Below are 21130 nucleotides of genomic sequence, written 5' to 3' on the forward strand. Positions count from 1 at the left end.
CATTAATCACAGAGTGCCACGGCCATCCTGCGCAAGCCACGACAGTCGCCCCCAGAGTGAGCTAATCAGTGTCATCTTCTCAAGCCCTTCGCTTCGCTGTGCATCTGACTTCTAGGCCCAGACTGAAAGGGGGAAGTGACATTTACGTCATTGGGGGATGAGTGGACCAGTTACCATCCTTGTCACCCCTTTCACAAGCGGCGCTCTTTTCGGATCAGAGGCGGGCCATGGCGAAGGAATGGTGCCAGCATCAGCGCGAGTCCATCCGCTGCCAAGAGAATCCTCCCCTGAGATTGAAACGGGGGAAGTGTGACTTATTTCGCACAAGCTGAGCACATCACATTGGGTGTGATAGTAACACAGAACCGTAAAAAGCACCCCGAGAGAGCGGCTTGAGGAACCCGTTCATAGAACACCCCATCCCGGCCTCCACACTGGCCGAGGGCCGAAGAAGAACCTCTCCTCGAGGACCACGGCGAGGTCACTGGGTTTAGCTGTCTTTTGCCGCGTAAGGCGAGTACGCCTACTTGTCCTTCTGTTCTTCTCTCTCTTTCCTCTACTAAAGAAAAACAAGAGCAGATTCTTCATGATAGCACCGTGAGTCAAGCTCGCTCTATCTGTTCCAATCTCCGCACTGTTATACAAGTCAAGAAGCTGGCGCTGAGCTGGTGTCTGAGTCAGTCTGTAAAATACATCCAGGCCCCATCTGTCCAGTTTCCACTCATTTTCTCTCTAACATGCCTTTTCACCAATTTACTTCAGCCGAGGGGGAGTGCGGTTGTTAAAAGTACCCAGGCAGTTTGGAGGGGACTTTGACACAGCAATGGCAGCTATTTGGGCTGAAATGAGAGCTTTACGGCTGTGTAATTGATGGGCTCGGGCAGCACAACCACTGCACAGTGCCATTACCCTGTGAGAGACATTCGCTCCTTTTATAGAAGCCCACCATATATAAACATACCAACTCAAGGTTGAGGAGTCCGGAGACTTGAGGCAGCAATGGCTATTAACACCCAATCAGCAATGGCACCAGTTAGAATGAAGCACAAAACAACACATTTTCGTTGAAAATACGTCATTCCAGATTGTTGGCTGGAGAGTAATGGGAGAATAATATAGTGTACGATTTCCTGCTAAATTATCTGAGGTGACGCTAGACATTTTTCTTCCTGGATATTAGGTATTGCAGCAGGAAGAGGGTCTTCCTGTAATGGTCTTTGATAGACCTGTAGTGAGAAACCAGCTGCTTTCAGCAGCATCCTCTAACCAATAACCCACTGTTTTCTCCTAGGGGTAAACAGCACTTCCTGTGCAGCATTCTCGTAACACAGCGCCACTCCTTCCATCCCCGCAAACCCAACTCTGATTTTCAGTCTTGATTTATGATGAAATGTCCTGAAACTTGCACAACTCACAAGTGAAACATGTTTATGTAATATTTCATTCCATACTTCAGCGAGAACTCAAAGTCAATGAGGGTGTCCAGAAATATTTCAGTACAGCTTTATAGGTGAGTTTCCATGAGAATTCAGTTCTGCATCTGCAAAATACAAATTTCTGTAATTCTAGAAAAAGAATTTATCACTGCCAAAACTGTTAGTCAAAACATTTCATTAGCTGACATTACAGTCTAATATATATATATATATATATATATATATATATATGGTGGTGTGAAAAAGTGTTGGCCCCCTTCCTGATTTCTTATTTTTTAGATAGATAGATAGATAGATAGATAGCTATTGCAAAACCTAGTGAGTGACAAGCCGCCGTTCAGGAAGTCAAGAAGTTTCACAATGAAGGGAAGTTGCTCATCAGACTTTTCCATAACCCCAAAGACATTTTAAATGAGCAAACCTAAGTGACACAAGTATGTACTTCAGACTAGGTCAAAGGTAACACTGAGTCCAGGAACTAATGCAAGAGTCCTACTTGCATTCATTACTCATGGTCACACTTCTAGCAAGAGACACTTCCAAGAAAAGGAGTATCGCAGCTGTTAAAAGTCAGAGAAAGAGTTGTGGGCCTACTTGAACAGCAATTTAGGGAACATAAAGAGTACATTAGACGTCCTGTTGTCTTTCTGAAAAGTGGATCTAGCATTGCTATACCACAAACACTGAGGAAAGCTGTTTCCAGGGGGGTGAAGTGCTGATTCACCACTGCAGGGATAACAGTGCCATGGTCATACCATTCTCTGGCCTTTGATATCCACTCTGCTGTGTCTGCATTGAGCTGTTTTTAAACCAACACCAGCGTCGAGGAGGCTGTGCTGCTGCTGAAAGCCCTTCTTCAAGACAGAGTTTCCTGTGAAGAATTGACGGTGGTTAACGCATAAATGAGTCACTTACACACTGCAAAAGAAAATCAGACAGAGCAATATGCTGATTCGACCTCGACCGTGCTCCATTTCCAACTACACAGGAGGATTTTACCCATGATCAGAGTGCATCGCCAAGCCATTAACGGAGCTGAGAAAATTTGACATTTTGCGGCTCTCCCCTAAGACCCGATAGAATAATATTATTACTGGAGAGAGAGTGCCCTGCCCTCCAACCACTCCTATAATTAAGAGTGAATACAGGCCACAGGGGACGATCCTGGGGGCCAAGAATATCAATCAGTCACCCCGCAGTGTTTCTCTGGGCTCTTCTGGCTGGCCCACATCATAGAGAACACGAGCCTGTTTGCTCTGTGGCGCCTGTCCCTTTAACTGTCACTCTGCTGGAGACAGACAAGAGCGAGAGATAATAACAGCCCCCTCCGAAATCCTCCTGATGCATTAATATTGAAGTGCAGGACTAAAGTAGCCCACTACAGTCAAGCCTGGTAGTCAAGGCTACATAATCCAGCGGAAACAGAGAGGGAGGGAGAGCGTTTTGAGCCACTTGAGTCCTAAGGACATGGTTGTATTTCCAAAAACAGGACCCTGTCTTTATGCTGTGCCTGTGGGAAGAGCTTGTAAAGTAGCTTGTGTCCCAAATGCACAATAACAAAGCCAGAGTCGCACCTCGTCATGCCATCCAGGTGCCAACTTTCCAGGAATCACCATATTTCCATTTCCCACCAGAAAAAAAAAACACTGTCAAAAGTCTCGCTCTACTGACACCAACTGCAAACAATACTTGATGCTAAGATCTTTATCAGAGTATGGCCTTTCCCACAAATTGGGCCTATCTGTGTAATGCGATTAAAGCCTTCACTTCCAGGAATCTGATGGAGAGACAAAGCGTCTTTGGTGTCTGGCTCAAGTGCAGAGGGTGGAACTGTCACAGCTGTGTGAGGAAGGAGAGGAAGCCACTGTGGCATCATAATTATGGCATCTTCAGTAAAATAACAGCATCTCCATTTCCTCTACATGGCTGCTCTTTACCCCTGGCTTTGTGCCTTTAACTCATCGGCTGGTTAATGTAAGATACATTTTCAGATAGTCTTTTCAAATGCGTTTTTTGGTGGTCACTTCTAAATGTCTGTTTATTCCTGTAAATGGAATAAATTTGTACAGACTGTGGCTGGAAAATTATTTCATATGCACACCTATAATTGCAATCAATTCATCCAGTTTTTTTTAACATGCAAGAGGTGGCTAAAATAATTAATATTCAGCATTTTTGACAGACCGGCTGCAACGTTTTGCTGCTTTACAAAAGAAAGCCTGCTTTTACCCTCAGAAAAAAAAAAAAGCATGTAATAATGAAATAAAGTTTAAAATGAGAAATAATGCCATATTGTGAAATATTAAGTCACCTTGTGAGGTATAAAGTCACAGTTACAAGAAATAAAGTTGCAATTGTAAGATATGAAGTCATATTTTTGAGATATTAAGTCACAATTATGAGATATGGAGGCACAATTATGAGAAGCAAATTATGAGATATGAAGGTATGGGAGTAATTCATAATTATAATAAATAAAGTTTTATGTTAGATTGTTGATTTAATTGGTGCATCTGTAATTATATGGTTAGATTTAATTCTGAGATCTTGCTGATGTAAGACATAAATGTATTTTATGAGAAACAAGTCAATTAATGAGAAAAAGACACAAGACAGTCGCAATTGTAAGGCGAAGTCAGATTTTTAAATATGAAGTCATAATTAGGAGAAATACAGGTGTGATTCTGGGATATAACAAGTTATACTATGAGATATGAAGTCAGATTTTTTTTCCTTTTTACTTGAGGCAGAAACAGGCGTCTAGGGATCTGACACAAAGTGTTTTTTAGTGAAAGAGAAGTGTCAGGCAACTATATTAATTCTGTCTCCTTATCTAAATCAGCAAGGTCTCAATCCCTCAAAGGGCTTCAAGTGTGCACACAGTGGGGACAGATTTTTCCGCCATTACTTGAGTGGCTTTAGACCTCTGAGGCGCTGCTGAAATCAGAGAGAAACTGGAGATATTACATTAAGAGAATACACAAGCGTAACCTGTGATTTTGATGCATTTACTAATCCTTTTCATCAAGTTGTTCAAGATAGTAAAAGTAACTGAGAAGATGTTAGCACCAACACAAGACACAAGATTACAATCACAGAAAATCAGTGAATGCACAATCGTGGGTGGCATCCCAGGTTGCAACGCTGAGATCCACACAGCGACTACTACTGTTAAGGCCGCAACTGTGTCAGTGACGTTGGAGGAAGTGGTAATGTAAAGGTTTGAACTGAACTCCCACAAGACTGTAGCTACAACACCACAACAGTGCAGGCGACTGACTCGCTCGCACACACGTACACATCCGCCCACATGCAAGAGCAAATCTCTATAGCTGTCTTTGAGTGAGGAGACAAAGGATGTGTGGTGAAGAATGGTGAATTGTTTTGTTAAGTTTGCTCTGACTAGAGAGGCAGGCCCCAGGTTTTCCGGCCATGGAAATGGGGTCTGCCACACACACTTGGGCCCAGAACAAACACTGATTAACAGTTCCAGGCTTGGAAACTCTGGGTACCACTGGAGGAAAAAGAAATGGAGGAACAGGCCAGATTTCCTCAGACCAAACAAATATACCCGTGGAAAAGCTGGGCACTAGCACGCAAATACGCATATTTGCGCAAACAAGCGCAAAGCAGTTTCTGATGGCATTGTCGTTTTTTTTTCTTCTCTCCCTTGTTGCGAGTCTCTTTGAGAAATTATTTTTCCAAGCTGCTTGGAAAGTGGAAAATCAAGCAGCTCTCTGGCGTTTTCCACATCTGTCATAACGTGATGAGTCCTCTCCCCGGGCATGTTCATTTCCAGAGACAGGTCCGTAGTGTAATCTGACCGTGAATTTCCATTTCTAAAAGACATAACTACATCACAAAGGCAGCACAGTGGGGATGGAACCACTCATTCACAATTTCTCAGCCTCTCCCAGCACTGGGACGAAACCCCTCAATACGAAATTAAGATAATTGTTTTTCCAGTTCCACTGACATGCAGCTGAGCCTTTCCGTGTGTCCCTGTTTTCCGCTCGGCTTGTTCCGTATCATGTTTGTACCGTGGCCGCATTCAGCTGAGTCACATGTGATACTGGGGAGCTGTGAACATCAAAAACAGATACTATTTGGCTACTATTTGGCTATTTTTAACAGGTTAGCAGATTCCCCTGTGAACCCCTAAAACAATCACCAAATTAGAGCTGTATGACATGCAGCTGAGCCTTTCCGTGTGCCCATGTTTCCCGCTCGGCTTGTTCCGTATCATGTTTGTACCGTGGCCGCATTCAGCTGAGTCACATGTGATACTGGGGAGCTGTGAACATCAAAAACAGATACTATTTGGCTACTATTTGGCTATTTTTAACAGGTTAGCAGATTCCCCTGTGAACCCCTAAAACAATCACCAAATTAGAGCTGTACGAAATTTGACTGTAACGACGCAGACCTTATTACAGACCAATCTACATTGACTGGCATATTGAAACTACAATATAAAAATAAATAACAACAACAATAGTAATGATATACGTATAAACCTCTCCATAAGAGTTTCAAAGGTAAAAGGCAATAAGTTTGCACTTTAATATGCAAATCATACTGCAGTTTAGTGAGTCAGATATTGATTCAAAACTCGTTTGAACTGATTCAGTGAGTTCATTCAGTAAAAGATTCTTTCAGATGAATCCACTGAGTAAAGGATTCGTCAGACTGATTCACATAGAAGTTTGTGAGTCTTTTTGAACGATTCATTAAAAGAATCAATTATTGAATGAGACTACACACTGTAAATATATGACTCACTAAAAAGAACCAAGTCATTTGTTATTTATTTAGAATACACTAGTCAAGTTGTATGTATATGATTCTTTAAAGAGAGCCGGATCATATGCTTGTGAATTAGACTACAGTGTTACGCTGTATGAATGTGATTCCCTAAAAAGAACCGCATCACAAGAATTGTTTATGTGTGATTCACCCTACACTTTGCATGAAGAATAGAAAAAAGTGTTTTCTTTCTATAATTTTGTGATACATGTATGTTTATCTCATCACATTCAATTGAGACTCAAGCTCAAATTCACTACCCAGGTTTCTCATTTTTTGCATAACTTTCAAGTCAACACTGAGTATGTCATTCTAAAAGCAAACTATTGTCTATCAGCACCTCTCAAAGTGAAAACAACACCCATGCCCAGACACAAATCAAACGCTCCAGTCGGAATGGCCATTGCAATTTCAACAGGCAATTTCCCCTCCGATTCCGTTCTTAAAAACACGTCTGCCACAGTCAAACAACTTGAACATTCATTTCACCTGACAGACACAAAACCCTTTTTTCAGTTTTCAGGAACGTGTAACTGTGGAAGAGAGGAAAGTTCAGTTGATGTCATAAGCTGACTCTCAAGGGGAAAGCCCTGTCTTACAGAATCAAATCCACACAATGAAGTTCTTGCTTCAGCCATTTGTCCTCAGAGATCTGAGCTAAGTGTGAAGCAAATACAATTCAGTGCAAAGAAACACGAAGAGGGATGAGCACACAAAATCCCGAGATGTGAGAGTTACGTAACACCCAGGATGCCCTCTTTTGTGTCTCTGACAATGCAGACCTCCTCGCAGATGGAAGGGACGAGGTGTCACTGAGGTCCACCGCCTAACTCGGTCGAGAACCTCGCGGTGAACTCTGGCAGCATGTGTGTGTGACTTACATAACAGATGCTGCGCTGTCTCGCTGGGGCGGAGGGTTGGACAAACTGCACTGTGCGAGTGTGTGTGTGTCAGAGGGGTGGAGGGGTACACTAGCTTCTCTGTTAAGCGTCTGAGGTCACTGCTGGCCCCCATCACAAACAAGTCCTTATCATCTGGCCTCGAGCAGGAACGCACACATGAGGCCTCTTGAATGTTTAAGTGTGTACGTATGCTGTTTGTGTACGTCTCTTAAGGGTGTGTACGGATCCCAGGAGAGCTTGTTTGTATGTGTGTATTTACATTCATCCCCAGAGACACATCAGACTAGGGGTAAGAGAAGTAAATAAACACATAAACAAACCGCATAGACAAATCGTGGCTGTTTTTTATTTATATATTTTTTTTTACATGAAGCAAGAACGGATAAGCTGTCTCGCAGCTGAGGTTTAGCTGCCCCACTAAATATATTTACATGTGCAGTTATAATCAAGCTACACATTTTATCACTCTGTCCAAGTATACATGCATAATTGAATATTTGAAGGATTAAATTCATGTCGCACATCATTTCCATCTGAGGCCCAATATCATCCGATTAACATGCTGGAACATGTATACATCACATTATGTAGTTGGACTGGTCCAATATCAGTCAGACATTAAATAAAAACAATTACATTTAAAACTTTTAAGGTGAATTAAAATTACTATTTTGTCTAAATTAATTAATAATAAAAAATAGTTTTAAATGCAACAAGTGAATTTAGGCATTAGTACAATACAAAAAGTATAATAATTTCAAAATTTGCTAAATATTACATAGATGTTATTATATTATTCGTTTAGATTAAGAGTTAGATGATGGCAACGGTAAAAAAAAAATAGGGCTAATGAACATTGGCAATTAAATATTCAATATCGACAAATATAGATAAATTACTATAGTTAAAGTCTGTCTAGTGTTTATTTTGGTTTCACAGTTTCATTAATCTGTTCTTAGTAAGTAGTCAGCAATATTTGCAACCCAGGAACCAAAAACTGCTCAAGTCATCTAGCTAAAAATAGCTCCATGGTAAATATAGAACAGAACATTCTAGTAATTTGTAATCTGTCATTTTCGTGAAACCTGTTACCTGCCACGTCACTGCAGCACCTGATTGAGACGTTTGAGATTAATATAGAAAGAACGCCCAAATACTACGCAATCGATGATGCTTTACGAAAATGATCTGAAAGCTGCTAAAGCTGCCACGTCACAGCTGCACCTGATTAACACGTAGTTCTGGGACAAATTTAGAACAGAACAATCAAATAATACCAAAAATGGATTGTAAAACCTCTAAAGCAAAACACAGTTGATCCCATTTTAACCCAGATTAGCCGTTCATGTACTTTATATTGTTGAGTTGTAGTGAAATGCGACTACGTCAAATCTGTTCAAGAATCTCAGACGTAGACGTCACACATTCTGAGTGTGTTAATTTGGATTTCATATAGAGAAAAAAAAACTCACCGATACCATTGTTACTTTGTAAAATAGACTGCTAAATGAATTCCAGGCATGACCATTTATTTGCTGAATATTTGAATTCTGTGTGTATTTATATATCTGACACAGATAATACAAGCATATGACTTCTAGAAGGTAAGAGCCAGTACTGCTACATAACATTTTGCATTGTGTTGCCTGTATTACGTCAACAGGACATGATTTTCTGGTATCGTTCTTGTCAAAATATGTTCTGACAACCATAAATCCACCCATTTCAAGAACTAACAAGAATGAAATAACATTCAAACTGAAATCTGGCTTAGAAACCTTTTGTCCGCCCTGCGTATTATGCAACCAATCCTCTTCCATGACACATTAGAAATCTATCAACAGTTCCTTTTCGATTTTCCATCGCTAAAAACACTTAACCTGCGTTTAATTACTTTTGGATCAACAAACGCTGAGCGAATGACTGCCTGACCTGCCAGCTCATGAGGTCACAGTACATTGCACGCACAAAAACATGCACGCATGCAACTCTATACACACATTATGTGGTGTTGCATTGCATGCTGATGACCGGAGAAGTGGGGAAAAGGAGCATACCAGTTTTTTATATCACTATTAAACGAGCCATGAAGGGGCCACCCTAAGTTGTCTCGGAAAGAGGCCCCCCAAGTCAGGAATGTAGCGGCCGTGCCGCCCGGGGCATCTGTGCACTGGAGTCACCTCACTGGAGGAATTTCCAGCGTTCTTATAAAACTGATAATGGGATGTGTACGCAGCAGGAGTGGAAAATCAGAGGTGCGTTACGAGGTTTTCCACATTCCTCCCTCTCCATGGGCCAGACATGTGTGCCCTGCATATGCTGGAGACTGAGTGTGTGAGGATCTCTCAGTGTGTTTATGTCTACCTGCTGACGGGATATCCCCACAGGCAGTCCACTGGTGTTGTTTAACACCGACAAGAGTTTCTGTGTATACGCTGCAGAACTTACAATGCATATGGAATGCCATAAGGCGTTTCATGCAAACATGTAGACTCCATTCTTTGTCTACATGAATCAAGTGTAGACAAAGAATTAAAGAATAGAAAAAGATATTAAAGTCATGCACTACCATTCAAGACTTTTGAAAACAAGTTTTTAAAAGTCTCTTTATGCTCACTGAGGCTGGATTTATTTGATTAAAATTAAAATGCAATTTATTCTGCCATTGCAAAGCTGAATTTTCAGCAGCCATTGGACATGTCTTTCGCATCACACAAACCTTCAGAAATCATTCTAATATGCTGATTTGATGCTCACATAACATTTATTATTATTATTTCTTATAATGTTCAAAATATTTTTGTGGAAACTGTGATGCATTTTTTTTCATGACTGATTGATGAATAGAATGCTGTAAAACATAACAAATGTCTTAATTGTCATTGCATGTGCAATATGTAATGCATCCTTGCTAAACTGAAGTATTAATTTCTTAAACAAACAAAAAAAAAAAGTACAGGCGTTTGAATAGTATATCTATATATATATGTGTTTCACTCTTTAAGGCCACATCCTGACTAATGCAACCAATGACTGACTCCACCAATCTGCAATATTCATTCAATCCAATAGTGGAGCCAAAAACTGATACCCCTTTTCTCTAAGGACGCCCATTTTTATTTCCAACCTGGACAGCTTCGGTCGTCTCCATGGGTGATAAATGTAGACAGAACCAAATAAAGATCTAGTTTCTCCCAAAGCTGAACGGCTTCCTGCTCAGCTTTTGTTTGGTGTGACTGTACGCAGATGGACGAGTGGCAGCCTCCTCTCTTCAGTATCACAGAGAGATCTCCCTTAACTGGCAATGAGAAATGAATAACATGAACCACTCTCAGCACAGTGGGCATATGGGGATTGGCCTTCTCCCTTACAGACATTTACAGCAATTTTACAATGTTTCAGTTATGCTCCTTTTCCTGGGATAACTATTTAAGTGAGTTCTAAAGTGAGTTGTAATTTCATGCGATTTAACATAATGCAGTAGCTTGGGTCAAAAGCTGATGGCTAGATATGGATTAAATTAATATGTGAATTTTTTATTGTTCAGCTACATCACAAACATCATGATACTGTTCTGTACAGTGGGAGATTCAGATTAAGCATGTCGTTATCTATAACCTACATAATAATAATTTAACAAAATTGAAAAATAATAATAATTTTTAAAAATTCTTTAATTTTATTTAACAACACCGTTCAAAAGTTTAAGGTCAGTACATTTTTAGGCTAATTTATAAATTAATAAAATAACACTTAATTTAGTTAAGGACTGATTAAATTGGTCTGTAAGAGAGTAATTGTTACTGAAAATTCATTATTCTCATCACAGGAATAAATTAAAAATTAAAAATTGAAAACAGTTATTTTACATTCTAATAATATGTCACAAAATTACTGTATTTGCTGTATTTTAATCAAATAAATGCACCATTGGTGAGCATAAGAGACTTAAAAAAAAACATAAAAAATCTTAAAGGCCTTATCTTACCTAATCTTAAAGTATTTACAGTAAATATAATAATAATATTCAAAGAAAATCATGACATTTTAGTGGTATTAACTACTGAAATTCTGTTATCAAAACAATCCTAGTTGATGCTGAAAACTGATTCAAGAAATCAATATCTCCATATTCAGACATTAAACATTGATGCTTACCAAGGCCAGAGGTCAAAAGGCAGTGATGTTCGACCATAAACAGTCATGCTATAATGTTCATAGATAAGTGTCATGCCCACAGCAGTATGTGGTCAGATCTGTGTTGCACTGTAATGAGGGCTGCTATGCTAGCGGCAGTTTTTCTATTTCCTTCCCTCTGTCCTCCCACTTACTTGCACACTCCTGTCTCTCCATCTCCAGCTCCACACACATAACATGTACCCCACGGCAGCATTAACAAACTCCTGTGGTTTTTAAATAGAGCAGCACAATCTCAGTCACAGCAACCCACGGCTGCTGCCTCTCCATCTGCCTGCAGATTTTTTTCCTGTTTCTTTCCATTTCTTTTCTGTCTATTCTTCCCTGTGACTCAACTCATGGCTCCTTCCATTCACAGGCTAAAAATACAAGTGAGGCCCTCACCTTGCCTCGGTGTCAGCGCGTCAGAGCGTCAGTAGGATGAATAAACGTCAGCTGCTCTCTTCTCTATGGTGGTTGAAGATTCAGGTGGGTTTCATTACAGTAACCTCTCTCTTTCTCCATTAATCTGGTTCTTTCCTGTTCTGAAACCTCTGCATGATTCCCTTATGAAATGCCACACACTGTCTTCCTCTTATATCCTTGTGTCTGACAGATAAAGAAAGATGATGCATTGCCAGCAGCCTCCTCTAACATCATTCCTGTATCATTTTTAATGTTTAAAATCTGTGTTGCAGTACTAAAAAGCAACGAAATGTTTAGCATGCAAACACATGCTCCAGACATGTTAAGCTGTGGTGCTCGTGTGGGAAATGAAGGTTTGGATCTGGTCTATATGCCCAGGTTGCACAGAATGACTGATTCCCATGCTGGTCCAGCTGATTAATCTAGTCAAGAAGCCTCACTGAAAACTAAAATGAAAACTAATAAATTTTATTATATAATAAATCAAATTAATAATTAAAATTAAAAATATAAAAAGACAATTAAAATAAATAAAATATAATAACTTTAGTTAGCTGAGGAGGCAAAATGTCTATTTTTTCATTTAGTTTAAGTACTAAAATTATTAAAACTAAAAATGAAATTAAAATTGCAAAACAATTAAATATAATTTTAAAATTAATATCATTTAATTTATTAAAACTAAAAATGAAATTTAAAATAAATAAAAATGAAACAGACAATTTAAAAATAATATTTAGTTTAAGTACTAAAATGATTAAAACTAAAAATGAAATTAAAATTAATAAAAATTAAGTAGACATTTTAAAATAATATCATTATTTTAAGTACTAAAATCATTCAAATTAAAATAGACATTTTTAAATAATATTATTAAACTGACTAAAACAACAAAATGACTCAATCTTTAACTAAAATTAAAATAAATTGTAAAGTACAAAAATAAAAACTAATACAAAACATAAGATACTATAGTAATGATACTAAAATAACACTAGTTAGAATAAAAGCAACTAAAACACAAAGTATGCTTGTGACCAGCCTCATTCTCTACAAAATCCCTCCAAAAAAGGTTTTGCTGAAAAAAAGGGATTTGTTGAAACGATTGCCTATAAAATCTTGCGTCCAGCATGGAGTGACTCATACGCTGGATGATATGTTTTATAGGGTACAGTCCACCAGCCTGGTGTGTAAAGCCAGATTTTTTTCAACATTAATAATGGAGGCCACAGACTCTCATAGAGCAGAGGGAGTCTGGGTGAGAAAAAGAGAAGGGGAAAAAAACTCTGATCTGTCTGACAGATCTCTTCTGTTTGGAAAAAGAAGAGATAAAAAAAGAACCTAACTTTAAAAAAGCATCTGACGTTCAACTTTAAACTTTTACCTTTAAACCATACCGTAAAGGTGAGTTCAGACAGGGTTGTCGGATAAATTTATGACTGCGCAATAAAAGTCTGTAAATATATGTTATTAAACGTCAAATCTGTACCTGGGATAGATCTGAACCGTAAATTGCTTTTATGTGAATCTCGATCGTAGCAAACTGATTTTCCAGCGTGAAAGCTGCCAGGAATGTGGTTGATTCAGGCCAGTGGAGACAGGTGGTCTCACCTGTGATTCCATGGAATAAACCCACCATTTTCCTAGCTGTCTCCGCTTGAATCCAAGCACCGCAAGAAGCCTCACCTGAACAAAGGTAAAGTGTCTTTATGCGTCTTTCATCTCGCTGTTGTCTTTTCATCCTTTCAGACTGAGAATGTCATGAGTCTCACCCTCTCTTTCTCTCCATATGATGTCTTAGCTGACCCCAGGCCTGGGCTAATGTCAGTGGGCCATCTGTGATAGGAACCCTGGGGCCCAAGTGGCAGAGGGCCACATGCCTGCCTGCCCACTTCCTGAGTTCAGCCCACACACTGGGCCTGGTCAATGCAATGCCGGCACACACACTTGTACAGTATGATGCACACAAACACATACAGGCACAAAAATGCTGCCGGCGATGCACAGTACAAACATTCACATGCTATAAGTCGAGAGGTCAGCATGACTGAAATTCCTGCCCACTCTGTGCTGCTTTACTTGCATTCACAGATGCACTGCATTTCAAGATGTAAACAGCATAAATAACAACCGCAAGTCAGGAGATCACGTTAATGTTAAAAACAAATCATGATTTTGAATCTCAATATTGGATCCCGTCTATTCCATCTTCTTTCTCGCTGGAGTGTGAGTCACAGAGTGCTTGCCCATTTGGCTCAGGTTGGTTATCCAGGTCTCACTGTTTGCTACAGATCTGGCATTGGCCAGGACCGAACAGAAGGTATGGAGAGCTTAGCCCAGTCGGAGATCAGGCCACAGACACAGAGAGGGGATGCAGTCAGGGTCTGTCCAACCTCCATCCATACACCTCCACACTCTTCTGGCACTCGGATCAGTGACATTTGCGTCACAAGGCACAGCTAGAGTAGGTTTGAATGAAAGCCTCAGCATTCATTATGAAAACCTGGCCATGCTGTTTTCGATCAGACACTGCTGCATTCGCCCTGTAGTTGCTCATCTATGGTTTCTAATGACAGCAGCTGTACAGTTCAGCAAATGCTTCTTCTGGTTTTAATTGCTGAAAGTTTGGGTCAAAATAAAAAGATTGTTAAGAATGTATTAAAAAAATAAAATGAATGAATGAATCCATCTGTCTTTTAGCGGTACAAAAATATAAATATATACAATCATATAATATAATATAATATTATATATTTGTACATTTAAAATCTTATTTAATATGTTCATATTATATTATATTAATAGAGCTACTGTACAAAATATAATACATAATAAAATATTTAATTTTGAGACTTTAGTCTTTGCAACTTCAGGGATCTTATCTATGCACAATCAGCTTGTAACACTCCAAAGAGAAAGGAAAACTTGAAATCGCATCATATGACCCCTTTAAAGAAATAGTTCACTTTCTCTCTTTTTTTCCTTCCGTGAAATATAAAAGAAGGACTTTGATTAATATACTGGTTGCTAGGGATGTAACGGTATGAAAATTTCATATCACGATTATAATGACCAAAGTTATCACGATTATCAATATTATCACGGTTTTGTTCAAATTAGATGAAAACGTTCAAAAAGAACTGATACACACACTGAAAACATTTCAATAAGTTTTATATTTGAAAATCAACAAACAACAAATACAAATCGTGATTTATCGTGAAACCGGTAATCGTTCCATCCCTACTGGTTGCTCTTTTCATCGCAGTTACAATTAATTGGGACTGGAAGTTTTAAGATCCAGAAAAAAAACATACATTATAAGCACCAAGTATAAAAGTGGTCTATATGATTTCTGCACTATATTCCAATTCTTAAATAGTGAAACTGAGGCATTTGAAAAACAAAATTTAAGTCATTATCTGCCCTAACTCACCTTGGGCCATTCTTGAGAAGTTGTGATCTATAATTTGTAAACAATCAGTTTTGTTACCTTTAACTAAAACTATTAATGGAAATAAAGCTGAAACATAAATATTAAATGATAAACTGAAAATAATGAAATAATGAATAACTAACTGAAATAATTATAAGCTGTACTAAAATTAATTCAAATTAGCTGTACTCATTTAAAGTACTAAAATGACTAAAACTGAAATAAAAAAAATAAATTAAAGCTAAATAGGAATATAAAAATATATATAAAAAAACATCAAAAGCTTATAAAATTACAAAAAACAACCAAAAATAAAATGAAAACTAAAAATATAAAAATAAAACCATTAAAAATATTAGTAAATACTACAACAGTATATAGGCCTACATAGTAAAATAACGCTATGAATCAACTGATTTGGTTCACAAAAACTGAATGTTCACAGATCAATTTAACTCACTAACTCAGTGACCCATTTGGAGCGGTTCACAAGTTCAGTGGATTAAGTAAATTGAAGATTATCAGGTAACAGCTGAAATGATGGTCTCTTTCTCAAACAAATTTAACATGTCTTCAGAAGACTTTGCTGCTGAGTCACATGGACTTTTATGATCCCTTGAAGCTTGAAATCTTTAGTCCCATTTAATTAAATTATATAGACAAAAGCAAATCATTAAAAATGCCTACCTTTGTGTTGCACAAGAAAACCAAAGTCCTACAAGTTTGGAATGACATGAGGGTGAGTAAAGAGGTGAAACGATCCTTTCAATTCCTTTAAAATTAAACGGTAAATTGAGAGAAAAAAAACGGAGATCCCTTCCAAGGACTTCTGGGAGCAAAGGTCTACATGTGTCACACATACAAACAAACCAGAAAAACAGGACTTTGGGCTAATCAAATAATGGCAAGCAGAAATCAAGCGGTAAAGAATGCAGTGCCCAAACCTGGACACAATTACTTCCTGTCCCAGTGCCAAGACAGAGCAATTGATGAAGCGGGGTCTGTATCTGGTTGTTGTGCACGAGGGTCTGTTGTAATCCCGTGAGTGCAGCGGTGGCAGACTAACATCGCATTACTCTCATGCTCACGGGCGGACAGAGCTCCCACTCCGATCGGTAATTGCTTTCTATCACACCGACAGGTCAAAAGGATCCGTGGTGGTAGGCTTCCCTCCGCTGACACACTTTAAATGTTCAGAGTGCAAGGGGGAAAAAAAACGTAAACTCCAAACAAACAACAAAACGTTTAAGCAAACCAGTCCGTACACACGAAACACTTGATAATCCTTAATGCACATCAAATGGGGCATTTCCCGAACCCTGTCCCAGAGACACCTCTTCGAACTACAGTACAGCAGACGAATCTGGAACGTGAAGTATTTGTGAATGGAAAATGCTTTAGCACACTTGGCAGGGAGGATCATTCCACTGCTATCAGACAGACGTATTACAATTCTTTCACTCTACACAAGCAGACATACAACAAGAGGAGGAGGATGGAAGAAAACGAGGAGGATATGAATTTTTGATTTCAGGTTTCTGAATGGAACTTAGTTGGTACATTCATATAAGTCAAAGGTTTACGCAAAAGAAATTGATGCATCTTTAAACTGGTGACTTTTAACTAGGACTGGAATACATGCGCCAATGACATTCGCCTGGTGTTTCCCTACGTTATCACCAGAGCTATCCCTCACATAATGAATTATGGCATGCTGATAAGGCAGACAGCTGTATGGGGGGGGGGTTGAATATCCGGAGACAGATGAGACGCATTGTGCAAACAAGCATTTTTTAATAATTCCCAGTGCAATTGATGGATGATGCGAGGCATGTGAACCCGGCGGGAATTTGGTGGGGGTATGTGAGGGTCAGGGGTGTCCCGCGACCGAGAAGGGAACTGACATTCCTCTGCGCACAAACGCTGAGGATGCATCAGTATCAAAGGAAGACTAACAGCAACGTCCTATCAAGCCTTAACAACAAATGTACCATCAGAATGCAGGAGAGAATGGAAAAAGAAAGGGTCATGCACAGGAAAAAGATTCCTAACAAAAGCAAGGCTATATCGCTGTGGTAACGTTACGGCAGCATGTGAGCTATACCGGGAAATCGAGCAAGCAGAGACTCTGTCACTGACAGCTTGCTGCAGCCCATGGAAAACAGCTAACCCACGCTCCTCCGCTCCCGTGCCTGTCCTCGCGGTCGCATCAGCTCCCCGTCAGTTTACAAACACAGACAGGGATATCACCTCTCTGATCAACACTAGACGCATTGGTAGAGACAACTCGAGAAAGGCGAAAAAATGGATTTGTCAACCAACCTGGCTTCTCAAGGTCCTCGGTCATCCACAACATTCCGCCGATCTCAAATTCCCCTTGTCCATTCTAGGAGGTCAGGAATAAAATGACAGCAAGCCCCAGCTGAAACTCCCATCAATCAGAAGGCTCTCGCTGATAGAGCGTATACTAGGAGACCTACTGATGTAAGCTAGTCACCAGAGAAAATACCCAGTCGTGACGCATATCCAGGAACAAAAATAGCAATGGGGCCCCTAGAGGGATTACACAACAGACTACGCTCAGAGGTACTTTCGCAGTGCCTGCTCTTCTGGGCCGTTTTGGTGCCTTTTAAATCTCTAGAGCTGCGAACACAAATATTGCAGATGGGTCAAAGAACTTCACTAAAATCACAGGCAGCCTTTTGATCAAGCATTTGTGCGTAACAACGCTTGAGTCTTATCGGACAGTGCTTTAATTGCAGTCTGGCCTCGGTGCCTTTGACCCTGGGATTGTCCACAGAGTTCGGTGTATAACAACATGGTATCACCACTCACCCCTCCTTCCGCCACCTCCCGCAGGGCTAAAAATAGCTCACCGGGCTAATTCTTACAAAATCCCTTTATAGATGCTCTTTCACCGATCACTCTCGGCCAGGCCCAGACACTGATACGATTAGCTTTTAGATAAATGAAATTGTGTGTCTGTGTGAGCGTGCGTGCATTTAGCGAGGGTTATTTTACTGTAACGGAACAAACGGTGACATTGGACAGGTGTGCACTGCGACAATCCCAATAATAAAAGATTTTACGGGGAAACCAAGCTGCTGAGCAAAGACTTCCGGCCACCCCCTTCACCGCAGAGAAGATTAATTATAATTTATGCTAATATATTTACCGCCACCACACTGTGTCATAAGTGACAGCAATGCAGCCCTTCTGAGGGTCACCTGAATGAGCTGTCGGATCAAGAGTTATGGCCACATCGGCCCACAGCTGCGGCACCGTTCCAGGGAGCATTTACTCAACCTGCGGGATGACATCAAGCTGTCAGGAGTCACCATGATAACGACCATCCCGGTTTTCCCAAAGAAGAATCAGTTAATCACATCTGCGAGCTAAACATATACAGCTATTCGGCAGACTTTTGCCCTTACCACAGAATCCAATTTACACAGCTAAAAATATTTGACCAGGTCTGACCTCAGGAGAGCGACTAACAGAGTGACAGAGTGACTAACAGAGAATCTGGCCAACAGGGAGCCAGGATCCCCTGTGACATCGCCCACTCAGATACGCAGAGAATAAAAACACTATAAGGACCTAAACTGGTTCTCTGGGGGTTCTCACTCACTGTCTGAACAAGTCTCTCTGTAAACAACTGCTGGTTTAGCTACCAATAGATATCCAATAGGGCACCATATTAAAATGTGTTGGATTGTTTTTGATAGGGTATGATTTGCTCTGCTAATTAAACTAGATGGATCATTCTTTAATTGGAGTAGCAAATAAGATGCATACATTTGTTATTTAAAAATCTGCTTTATAGATGTGCATTTTAAAACAGTTTATCATGCAATATCCAGAGAAATTGAAGGTTTAATAAAATACTTGTGACCACTTTGTCTGGGTTGTTACTTTCATGGTCAGATTTTCAGAAATGTATGGTTGTGATGGTTTTAATGTTATAGGACATTCAATGTCATAATCACATTTAACAAAATGTACACTACTGTTCAAAAATTTGGGGTTGGAAAGATTTTTTTTAAATGCATCCTTGCTGAATAAAAGTATTTTAAAAATCTTACTGACCTCAAACCTTTGAACGATAGTGAATGTTTTTTTTTATTTATTATTTTACTTTTAAATACTAAAAAGATGTCAGCGCTGATAGCATTGTGGGGAGCGCGCCGGCATACAGTGGTGTTGCACTACGGGCGTCCCGAGTTCGAATCTTGGCTCAAGGACCTTTCCCGGACCTTTTCCCGCCCCCCTCTCCCACTTTGATTCCTGACACCTCTAAACTTTTCTATCATAATAAAGATCATAATAAAAATTCTAAAAAGATACTATTTCTCATCGCAAATGAAGAATGGCCCCATATTGCAAAATCTTGCTGTAGAGATGGGATTTCCAGATATTGATATGTTTTCTGTAAGATCAGGTGATATTTACCATAGGCGATCATCTGGATACCATCTGCTAACTGTGAAGAAATAAAGAGCAGTCTTCATCTACCACTGTTTTGTTGTACAAATTAATTATTTATCCATTACCTGTGGCCATATGCATGCAAGCATACAAATGTATACAAATTCCTGCTAAATGCAGTAACACATAATAGTGCATTTCCTACTAAACTAGACAGGTGAAGCTTCATTAATATTTAACTGCTAAGAATGTGATTGCCCTTGATCTAAAAACAGCGTCAGTCCACATTCTGCCTACACATAGGTGTCCCTCAACCCAAGTCACTGCTGATGAGACAATGTGCGGAGTGTGAAAGCAAATAAACAGGCTACAATGCCATCCATGCAGACAGGTACAGCCCTGTCATGTTCACGGTAATGGGCAGAGAAGAGATAACAGTCTAGGACAAGATCTAGGGCAGGATGGACGTCTGGCCGTTTCTTTGCATTTTCCTCAGTAAGTAAGCAGCCTGACAGGTCTGTGGCTAAGGGACTATAGGACAGGAACAAGATCTCAGTTGGCATTAGTGCTGAATGAACAACTTTAATGCCTGAGGTGAGGCTCTGGACCTTTGCAAAGCTGTGAGCACTCCTCTAATCAGCAGGCTGCGATGAGGGGAGGGACTCAAGGGAAATGAAGGATCCTCCTGTCACCACAGTATACTCTGCTTACCTCACCGAACCCCCGGCTGGGATTTGCCTTTATTTTTCTCCTTCTCATGGAAGTTTTCCCTCTTTGATGCTAATGACAAATCTATTGCACAAACTACCTTGAGAAGTGTCCGAGTGCCACTGCGGTGAGATTACTGTTACCGTCACAAACCTTTGAACTTTTTGACATTGATATATTGCAACTGTTTAGTCATGGTATTATTCATTAGGAGTATCATTACTGCATCAGCAACCACTGAGAACTCAGTGAAGTTAGACATGTTGTGAAACAAGATGTTGTAGCAAGATATGTCAGTCTCTGTTTCTTGTATATTTGTCATGTATTAATTCTAAGATCAGATGGATCTGTTCCAAACCTTGTCATAAGCGGATCATTATATCAATCAACAGGTTCCCCAAGGGCATTTTATTCAGTGTTTCTTAATTAGCCGTTTCATTTGAGGACACAAAACCTATTGCAAATACTTGCTGTACATCAATAATTCTCTAATATAAATTAATTATATATTTATATTTATGCTACTATAATAGCCTGTTTCACTGTAAAATAATAATTATGACAGTGATAGTGATTTAATTAGGAAGTTTAATTCCTCCAGTATACATTTACTACATCAATAATTAATCTTAAATTGCCCCTATTATGGGTTATGAAAGGTTCATATTTTGGTTTTGGGAGTCCCCAACAACAGGTTGACATGCATGCAAGGTCAAAAACCACTTTCATTGTCTTATAATATGCATTTATTTTTACCTTACTTGCTCAACGACTCCCAAACCATTTGCTCAACAATTCATTTTTCCAAACCC

General features: G+C 39.6%; 1 protein-coding gene across 3 annotated transcripts in view; it reads right to left on the minus strand.

Moving 5' to 3' along the window:
- Positions 1-21130, minus strand: part of hivep2a (HIVEP zinc finger 2a) — an 80347-nt gene that overhangs the window by 27319 nt on the left and 31898 nt on the right. Inside the window, exon 1 of one of the 3 annotated variants that reach the window (XM_016537501.1) lies at positions 17505-17657. The exons of the other annotated variants lie outside the window; for them this stretch is intronic. The gene's annotated coding sequence lies outside the window, so the exon portion shown is untranslated. Of the gene's footprint in view, positions 1-17504; positions 17658-21130 lie in introns of those variants that run through there. 3 annotated transcript variants of the gene reach the window in all.

The sequence above is a fragment of the Sinocyclocheilus rhinocerous genome, unplaced genomic scaffold, assembly GCF_001515625.1.
Source record: "Sinocyclocheilus rhinocerous isolate Xijiao unplaced genomic scaffold, SAMN03320098_v1.1 scaffold185, whole genome shotgun sequence".
Taxonomy (NCBI): Eukaryota; Metazoa; Chordata; class Actinopteri; order Cypriniformes; family Cyprinidae; genus Sinocyclocheilus; species Sinocyclocheilus rhinocerous.